This window comes from Ambystoma mexicanum, unplaced genomic scaffold (assembly GCF_040938575.1).
Source record: "Ambystoma mexicanum isolate Mex_15411 unplaced genomic scaffold, UKY_AmexF1_1 Mex_scaf5, whole genome shotgun sequence".
Lineage (NCBI taxonomy): Eukaryota > Metazoa > Chordata > Amphibia > Caudata > Ambystomatidae > Ambystoma > Ambystoma mexicanum.
Genome location: NW_027182466.1, coordinates 4029762 through 4040335, shown reverse-complemented (window position 1 = coordinate 4040335; position 10574 = coordinate 4029762).

Sequence of the window (10574 nt, the reverse complement as noted above, 5' to 3'; positions counted from 1 at the left end):
TAAACCGCAGCTCTTGCTTCTTGAATTCAAGCATAGCCTCCCCATCAACACTGGCAGAGGAAACATTAGACATCTCATCCTCCCTGTCCTCGTGGTCGCGGTGGATCAGTGCAGCGGCAGAACCGTCGGTTCTACCAGTGAGAGCAGCCCCACCTCCTTCCGCACTGTCCTCAGAAGTTATAGCGTCAAGCTGCGCTTCTTGCCACGCCACGATTCTTTGGATCATATCCAATTTCGTGCCTTGAGAGGAAACACCTCTCTCCGCACACATTTTTTTCAATGTTTCTGATTTGGAAGCATTTAAAGTTAACAAGGTATTTGTTTCCATACTGTTAGATAGGACTATGGCCTTTTTAAAGTTATACTACAACAATTCACTACGTGTCCTGGTAGGAATAACTTGAAATGCCTTAGTTCGTGCGCAACACTGGATACCTTCAGTCGTATCCCACCGCTGTACACCAATTTGTTAAGACGGATTTCTGAACTCTGTCCTGGTGGCGCAGAAGTTCAGAAGGCCAACCTAATTACTTGGAACAGGGTAACCTCTGGACAAGCCAGACCAATCAAGGTAGCGATCGCGGCGGTCAAGACTAGGTCTCAAGAGGGGTGAGGGTGACTGAAAGCCTGCAATGAGCACACAAAGCAAGGACACTTACAAACTACTCCAAACAGGTGCTATATTAAAAATATATACACATTTATTCCAAGGCCTTTAAAACAATGACCGTAGCGAGAAATCACAATACAACTCTAGTAAACCAACACATACCATACCAATACAATATATATACAAATACAAACAAGTCTCAAGCGTTAGATGCACAAAATGTGTAGTCCACCTAAAAGGGAAGGAAAACAGGCAGTGCGAAATAATGCTTAGACCCAGTCCGCCTTCAGAGGCACCTAACTAAAAGGAAGTCCGAGCCCTACGAAGAGTGGAGCCTTGTGCTCAAAAGTACCTGCACACGCTGGTGCCAACGGGCAAAAGGGGAGTCTCTTCGAGGGAGATCAGGCAGTTCAGTTTAGTGCACAAACGAAGAACAACAGTGTTCCGCGACTCAAGCGCAGCCTCCACTGTGGGCAAAAGCAGAGCGCGAGTACGGAAAGGCGTGCTGTTTTGACACAGCGGGGAAAAGCTATGGGCTCCTGCAGGAGGGCGACCAGTTCCTAGCTATGCTACTCACCGGACCCCGATGCAAGCAGACCCAGGCTTCTCCGCGTCAGTTTCAGTCGCTGGCAGGTTCAGAAGAGCAGGGGACGTCTCGTCGTCGTGTTGAGTCTGCAGCAGCAGAGTTGAGTAAAAGACGTCCCAAACGAAGGAACCCGCACAGTTTGTTACCACAGCAGGGCAACGGAGCGGCCGTGTGTATCTGAGCCAAATGTACACTACTCACTTCAGACCTGGGAACGCCAAGTGTACGAATCGTGTGAGAGTGACAAGGACTCGATATACTACACAACCTGGTGGCGGTTACAGAGCAAGACTCCTGTGTAGGCTGGTCAGTCTGCTGGATGGCCCAGAGACGCTTCCGAAGGCTTACTAGCAGGAGATGGTGAAGATGCCGAGAATAGCTGTCCCCGCTATTCCAAGGGTCGAAGTACTAGTACAGGCCTTCTGGTTCGATCAAAGGTGAAAAGGGTTTCACAAGGCGACAGCAGTGCAGAGGAGCAGTCCTTCAGCGGGTCACCAGCGATTCCTCGGTTCAGCCTCTTGGTTGCAGGATACTTGGCTCCTGTATTCCTTCGTTCGTGAGAACTCAGGAGATCGACATGGTAGTGGTGTTTCCAGCCCCCTCTTATCCACGGTTCCCTTCGCGCCAAAACGGTGGGGACCCAATGGGAGATCCGCTCATCAACACTCACACCATTCGTGGACCTATCACGGACCACAGTGGTCCCAGGCATTCACACGGGACCAGACATCCCAGCCCACATACTGGAGGCACACACAAGACATGTAGAAGCCCGCGAAAGCATCCGTGTTTCGCGGGAAAGTACATGCCCAAATAAGGAAGGCCCCGGGTCGGCTCGACCTGGGGAAGGTGAAGGGAGCAAGACGGTCAGCGGACAGGACAAAGGAGCCTCGTGGTCTGGCCATTTTGGGAGCCAGGCCACCATTTTGGGTTAAGTGCGATAAACGTGCTTAGAACGCCAAAAGGAGCTCAAAACACAAGAAACGATCGCTGCCACCATTCCCGTCCGTGAATCACTTGCACCGATCAGTTACAATCCTGAAAGAGTATCTAGGGCCTGTAGAAGGCTAGAATCCCAAGAGAGCAGCAATTTAGCTTACAGTGCCCTCTTGTGTCATGTTGCACGAAAGCCGCAACATGATAAAAGAAACTACGGAAAACAGCGTTTCCCGGTACTGACTGTCTTAAGGGCATGTCAGTTTCCCCGTAAGAAAGGAGCGAAAGCCCAGAGGAGTGCGGCAGAAGGCTGCACTTCTCTGGCAAAGTCGAGAACAAGGTGAAAAACAACAGCAAAAAGTTTAGGGGTTGCCACATGGAAGGAAAATTACCTACAATTATTAAATCTTTCCTAACAGATATCACATCTCATGTTATAGGAAGAGTCTCAGGTTTGGTATAAGCATTGAGATATCACATCTCTGCAATCGGAAGTGTCTCAGGATTGGGATGGGAAGGAGTTGGATATCCCATCTCATGTTATAGGACGGGTCTCAGGATTGTTATTAGAATCATTGAGATATCATATTGCATGCTGTAGGAAGGGTCTAAGGATTGGAATGGGAAGGACTTGGGATTCTAGCCTTCTACAGGCCCTAGATACTCTTTCAGGATTGTAACTGATCGGTGCAAGTGATTCACGGACGGGAATGGTGGCAGCGATCGTTTCTTGTGTTTTGAGCTCCTTTTGGCGTTCTAAGCACGTTTCTCGCACTTAACCCAAAATGGTGGCCTGGCTCCCAAAATGGCCAGACCACGAGGCTCCTTTGTCCTGTCCGCTGACCGTCTTGCTCCCTTCACCTTCCCCAGGTCGAGCCGACCCGGGGCCTTCCTTATTTGGGCATGTACTTTCCCGCGAAACACGGATGCTTTCGCGGGCTTCTACATGTCTTGTGTGTGCCTCCAGTATGTGGGCTGGGATGTCTGGTCCCGTGTGAATGCCTGGGACCACCGTGGTCCGTGATAGGTCCACGAATGGTGTGAGTGTTGATGAGCGGATCTCCCATTGGGTCCCCACCGTTTTGGCGCGAAGGGAACCGTGGATAAGAGGGGGCTGGAAACACCACTACCATGTCGATCTCCTGAGTTCTCACGAACGAAGGAATACAGGAGCCAAGTATCCTGCAACCAAGAGGCTGAACCGAGGAATCTCTGGTGACCCGCTGAAGGACTGCTCCTCTGCACTGCTGTCGCCTTGTGAAACCCTTTTCACCTTTGATCGAACCAGAAGGCCTGTACTAGTACTTCGACCCTTGGAATAGCGGGGACAGCTATTCTCGGCATCTTCACCATCAGCTATTCTCGGCATCTTCACCATCTCCTGCTAGTAAGCCTTCGGAAGCGTCTCTGGGCCCTCCAGCAGACTGACCAGCCTACACAGGAGTCTTGCTCTGTAACCGCCACCAGGTTGTGTAGTATATCGAGTCCTTGTCACTCTCACACGATTCGTACACTTGGCGTTCCCAGGTCTGAAGTGAGTAGTGTACATTTGGCTCAGATACACACGGCCGCTCCGTTGCCCTGCTGTGGTAACAAACTGTGCGGGTTCCTTCGTTTGGGACGTCTTTTACTCAACTCTGCTGCTGCAGACTCAACACGACGACGAGACGTCCCCTGCTCTTCTGAACCTGCCAGCGACTGAAACTGAAGCGGAGAAGCCTGGGTCTGCTTGCATCGGGGTCCGGTGAGTAGCATAGCTAGGAACTGGTCGCCCTCCTGCAGGAGCCCATAGCTTTTCCCCGCTGTGTCAAAACAGCACGCCTTTCCGTACTCGCGCTCTGCTTCTGCCCACAGTGGAGGCTGCGCTTGAGTCGCGGAACACTGTTGTTCTTCGTTTGTGCACTAAACTGAACTGCCTGATCTCCCTCGAAGAGACTCCCCTTTTGCCCGTTGGCACCAGCGTGTGCAGGTACTTTTGAGCACAAGGCTCCACTCTTCGTAGGGCTCGGACTTCCTTTTAGTTAGGTGCCTCTGAAGGCGGACTGGGTCTAAGCATTATTTCACACTGCCTGTTTTCCTTCCCTTTTAGGTGGACTACACATTTCGTGCATCTAACGCTTGAGACTTGTTTGTATTTGTATATATATTGTATTGGTATGGTATGTGTTGGTTTACTAGAGTTGTATTGTGATTTCTCGCTATGGTCATTGTTTTAAAGGCCTTGGAATAAATGTGTATATATTTTTAATATAGCACCTGTTTGGAGTAGTTTGTAAGTGTCCTTGATTTGTGTGCTCATTGCAGGCTTTCAGTCACCCTCATCCCTCTTGAGACCTAGTCTTGACCGCCGCGATCGCTACCTTGATTGGTCTGGCTTGTCCAGAGGTTACCCTGTTCCAAGTAATTAGGTTGGCCTTCTGAACTTCTGCGCCACCAGGACAGAGTTCAGAAATCCGTCTTAACAAATTGGTGTACAGCGGTGGGATACGACTGAAGGTATCCAGTGTTGCGCACGAACTAAGGCATTTCAAGTTATTCCTACCAGGACACGTAGTGAATTGTTGTAGTATAACTTTAAAAAGGCCATAGTCCTATCTAACAGTATGGAAACAAATACCTTGTTAACTTTAAATGCTTCCAAATCAGAAACATTGAAAAAAATGTGTGCGGAGAGAGGTGTTTCCTCTCAAGGCACGAAATTGGATATGATCCAAAGAATCGTGGCGTGGCAAGAAGCGCAGCTTGACGCTATAACTTCTGAGGACAGTGCGGAAGGAGGTGGGGCTGCTCTCACTGGTAGAACCGACGGTTCTGCCGCTGCACTGATCCACCGCGACCACGAGGACAGGGAGGATGAGATGTCTAATGTTTCCTCTGCCAGTGTTGATGGGGAGGCTATGCTTGAATTCAAGAAGCAAGAGCTGCGGTTTAGGCAGAAGGAGCTTGAATTCAGCATAGCCAAACTAAAAATCGAACAGGCAGAAAAACAGAAAGACAGGGATCACCAGTTGGAACTGGCCAAGCTTCAGGTTGCAAATGGGTCCAAGGGTCCTGGACATGGGTCTGGGGCCTCCTCTCATCCACGGTTTCCGAAAGATCTGGTCATTGTGTATGAGGAAAGGAATGACATTATGCACTGGATGAATTGAATGCGTTTGAGTATGCATGCGAAGTTCAACAAGTTGACAATGCTGATAAGATTGCCTGGTTACTCAGCAGACTGCCCCATTCTGGCTGTAGTGCCATTATGGAAATGTCGAAGGCTGAGCAAGCTGATTTCGCAATGTTAAAGCAAACTCTCATTTTAAAGTTTGGGAAGACTCCGGCCCAATATTTGAAACGATTCATAGAGTATAAGAAAAAGGAAGGTGGTACTTGGGTATCTTATGTCACTGAATCCTTGAAAAACTTAACTGGCTGGGTCGAAGGTTATAAGGTTTCTACCTTCGAAGGCATGATAAATCTTGTCATGCTGGAACACATTTTTGCATCTTCTTCCCCGGAGCTTAAGCAGCATTTGGCCGATTCGAAGGAGATAGATCCTAAGAAGCTGGCCATTGCAGCAGACTTATGGGTGTCACATCGAGTGTCCCATAAGGACAAAACTCATCCTGGTAAGCAGGAGGAAGGGAAAAAGTCCAAAGATAAGGAGGGTGGAGAATCTGATAAATCTTCTTCTCAAAGGGCCACAAAAAGAAAAATAAGGGTAAGACACAAGAGAACTCACAGGGTAGTGGAGGTCAGCCTCCGAAACAGAACTCTGGTTACAATAAGCCTCCCTATGTAAACAGACCCAATGGATCTTGTTTTGCTTGTGGAGCAACTGACCACGTGAAGGGGGATCCCCGGTGTAAGGTTTGACCTTTGGGGGTCCACTCCGCTAATCTGGCCTTCTCCTCCTACGAGGAAGAAGAGATTACAGGAGCATCCTTCTCCTCAGACTCATTTCCCAGCGGGATAGAGGCTGAGGTAGTTTTAGTTTCCCTGGGTTCCTGGGAGCCTAAAGTCGCAGAGGCTTATGCTAGGATTACAGATAATACCAAGCACTACTTTAAAGACAGTGTGCTGATCAATGGAGTAGATACTCCAGCTCTTAGGGATAGTGGGTGCAGTCGAACTGTAGTGGATTCTACCTTGGTAGACTCAGAGGAAGTTGCCAGAGCTACTCTGATGCCCACTAAGTTGGCTGACGGCCCACTCTGTATGTTCCCAGTAATACCTGTAAATCTTACTTTAAATGGTACAGCAGTCAGGATTCCAGTGAGCATTCAGAGAAACGTCCCGGGAAAGGTCTTGTTAGGTAATGATCTCAGAGCTTTAGGGCTCGTAGGAGACACTGCCGAAAGACCCTACACACGGTCTCAAGCACGGGCAGCATTGGCCAAGACCAATACGCCGCCCCAGCCGAAGGGGAAACCCAAGGCGAAAGGAGTCAACAAGTCAAGACGAGGGAAAGAGAATATTCCCCCGAGCTCGCCTACCACTGTGGTGGAGGAAGTTGGTCAATCGCCCGGGCCTGACGAGGAGGTGGCGATGCCTGAAGTATTTGACCCCAACGACCATCCTGAACTAAAAGACTTGTAAGTTGAAGGAGGTCCTGACAGGGACCAATTCAGTAAAGGCCAACGTGAGTGCCCATCTCTGGAAGGCCTAAGGAGACAGGCCTGCTCCCAGCTTGAGGGTGAACCTCCTGGGACGCATAGGATGTATTGGGAAGGTGGACTCCTGTATAGTGAGCCCACAGAGTCTACAGAAGGAGACCATAGGAGGTTGGTGGTTCCCCTTGCTGTTAGGCCCTTCCTCCTGCAGTTGGCGCATGAAGTGCTCCTTGCTGGTCACCTTGGTATTAAGAGGAGCAAGCAAAGGTTATCCATGCACTTCTACTGGCCCAAGATGGGGGTGCAAGTAGAAAGTCACTGCAGGAGTTGTGCCTCCTGCCAGTTATCAGGTAAGGTTGGCTCGACAATCCAAGCTCCGTTGGTACCGCTCCCAGTTGTGGGGGTACCATTTGAAAGGGTAGGGATCGACATCGTTGGTCCCCTTGACCCGCAAACATCCTCGGGCAATAGGTTTATCCTGGTGCTGGTCGACCATGCAACCAGATATCCTGAGGCCATCCCATTGAAAACTGTAACTGCCAAGTCAGTTGCAAAAGCTTTACTTGGCATATTTACTAGGGTTGGCTTCCCTAAAGAAGTTGTGTCAGATCGTGGCAGCAACTTTATGTCGAAGTATATGCAGGCTATGTGGAAAGAATGTGGGGTCACCTACAAGTTCTCTTCTGCATACCACCCCCAGACCAATGGTCTGGTGGAACGTTTCAACAGAACGTTAAAAAGCATGATTGGGGCTCTGGAGAAGCTTCAGAGAAGACAATGGGATCTTCTTTTACCATGCTTACTGTTTGCCTACCGAGAGGTACCACAGGAGGGTGTTGGCTTCAGCCCCTTCAAACTTCTGTTTGGTCATCCTGTACGGGGACCCTTAGCCATAGTCAAAGAGGGATGGGAGATGCCCACTCCCCCTGTTACTACCAACGTAGTTGATTATGTGCTAGGGCTCAGAAAACGGATGGTACTTCTGATGGGCTTGGCTAGTGATAAATTGAAGGCAGGACAAGCACTGGTGAAACATTGGTACGACCAGAAAGCTTCCCTCATCAACTTTACACCTGGTCAGCAAGTCCTGATCATGAATCCCATAAGGCCTTGAGCTTTACAGGACAAATGGTCAGGCCCTTACACAGTGGTGGAGCCCCTGGGTGAGGTTAACTATTTAGTGGACCTTGGAAGGCCTGGACAGGCTCCAAAAGTGTTTCACGTGAATAGGCTGAAGGCTTTCGTCCCAAGAGTCGAAATCGCAGCACTGTTACTGGCTTCAGATGTTGAGGAAGAGGAGTCTGAACCTCTCCCCGACCTCTTCCAAAGCGGTCCTTCAGATAGCTCCTTTGAGGGTGTCCGAGGGGCCCCTCACCTGACTTCTGATCAGCAGGCTGAGGTGAAAAGTTTGCTTAGGCAGTTTTCCCCCCTGTTTTCACAGTCGCCTGGTTTGACACCTTGGTGCAAACATAACATAGACACAGGAGACAGTGTACCTACCAAAAGTAGGGGATACAGGATGTCAGACAAAGTACGGTCTTATATTAAGACCGAGGTCAACAAGATGTTAGACCTTGGGGTGATTGAACCCTCTAGTAGTCCTTGGTCCAGCCCTGTGGTTTTCGTTCCAAAGGCAGGCACTTCTGAATTGAGGTTCTGCGTGGATTACAGGGCTCTGAATGCTGTCACCAAGACAGATGCACACCCCTTGCCTCGAACAGATGAGCTGGTGGATACTTAGGGTGCCTCCAAGTACCTCAGCACGTTTGACCTCACTGCTGGCTATTGGCAAATAGCTTTAGCAGAACATGCCAAGGAGAAGACAGCGTTTTCTACTCCAGACGGCCTTTACCAATTCCGGGGAATGCCGTTCGGGTTGAAGAATGCACCTGCCACTTTCCAGAGGCTTGTGCATCATGTTTTGAATGGGTTGGACGATATAGCAGTTTTCAGTGCCACCTGGGAAGACCATGTGAAACACCTCGGGATTGTGCTCCAGGCTCTTCAGAAAGCACACTTGACCATAAAGGCTAGTAAATGCCAGATTGGACAAGGCTCAGTGTTTTACCTTGGACATGAAGTAGGTGGCGGGAGGATACAGCCTGTACCCAGTAAAGTACAAGCAGTACAAGACTGGCCTACCCCCACTACACAAACCCAAGTGAGATCCTTCTTAGGACTCACGGGGTATTACCGCAATTTTGTGGCAGACTATGGCACCATAGCTGCCCCTCTGACTGCCCTCACAACTCTGAAGAAACCCAAGAAGGTAACTTGGACCGACGAGTGTGAGAAGGCCTTCAATGGCTTAAAAGACTCCTTGTGCCAGGCCCCTGTCCTCAGGGCCCCTGATTATCAAAGACCTTTTATCGTGCAGACGGACGCCTCTGACACTGGGATAGGAGCTGTACTATCGCAAGTAGATGAGAAGGGTAAGGAACACCCTATTGGTTTTATTAGTCGCCAGTTTAAGGACAGAGAGCTCAGATGGTCCACGGTAGAGAAAGAATGTTTCTCTGTTGTGTGGGCCCTAAGGAAGCTGAGGCCCTACCTCTATGGGACCCACTTCACTGTGCAAACTGACCATAAGCCCTTAAAGTGGCTAATAAACATGAAGGGGGAGAATCCAAAGTTGCTTAGGTGGTCCATAAGTCTACAAGGCTTCGACTTCACTATTGAGCATAGGCCAGGTGTCCAACATAGCAATGCTGATGGGTTGTGCAGAATGTTTAACCGACCTGAACAAGAGACTCATCCAGGGGTGGATTAGTTCCCCCTGTCCATAGTCTGGGAGGGGCGAGTGTTAGGAAAGATTTCGTAATTGTAGGTAATTTTCCTTCCATGTGGCAACCCCTAAACTTTTTGCTGTTGTTTTTCACCTTGTTCTCGACTTTGCCAGAGAAGTGCAGCCTTCTGCCTCACTCCTCTGGGCTTTCGCTCCTTTCTTACGGGGAAACTGTCATGCCCTTAAGACAGTCAGTACCAGGAAACGCTCGTTTCCGTAGTTTCTTTTATCATGTTGCGGCTTTCGTGCAACATGACACAAGAGGGCACTGTAAGATAAGTTACTGCTCTCTTGGGTCTCTAGCCTTCTACAGGCCCTAGATACTCTTCCAGGATTGTAACTGATCAGTGCAAGTGATTCACGGATGGGAATGGTGGCAGCGATCGTTTATTGTGTTTTGAGCTCCTTTTGGCGTTCTAAGCGCGTTTCTCGCGCTTAACCCAAAAGGGTGGCCTAGAGCCCAAAATGGCCAGACCACGAGGCTCCTTTGTCCTGTCCGCTGACCATCTTGCTCCCTTCACCTTCCCCAGGTCGAGCCGACCTGGGGCCTTCCTTATTTGGGCATGTACTTTCCCGCGAAACACAGATGCTTTCGCTGGCTTCTACATGTCTTGTGTGTGCCTCCAGGATGTGGGCTGGGATGTCTGGTCCCAATACACATCCTGGGTGCCAGAGAGTCTAGGGTGGTGTGAATGCCTGGGACCACCGTGGTCCGTGATAGGTCCACGAATGGTGTGAGTGTTGATGAGCGGATCTCCCATTGGGTCCCCTCGGTTTTGGCGCGAAGGGAACCGTGGATAAGAGGGGGCTGGAAACACCACTACCATGTCGATCTCCTGAGTTCTCACGAACGAAGGAATACAGGAGCCAAGTATCCTGCAACCAAGAGGCTGAACCGAGGAATCGCTGGTGACCCGCTGAAGGACTGCTCCTCTGCACTGCTGTCGCCTTGTGAAACCCTTTTCACCTTTGATCGAACCAGAAGGCCTGTACTGATACTTCGACCCTTGGAATAGCGGGGACAGCTATTCTCGGCATCTTCACCATCTCCTGCTAGTA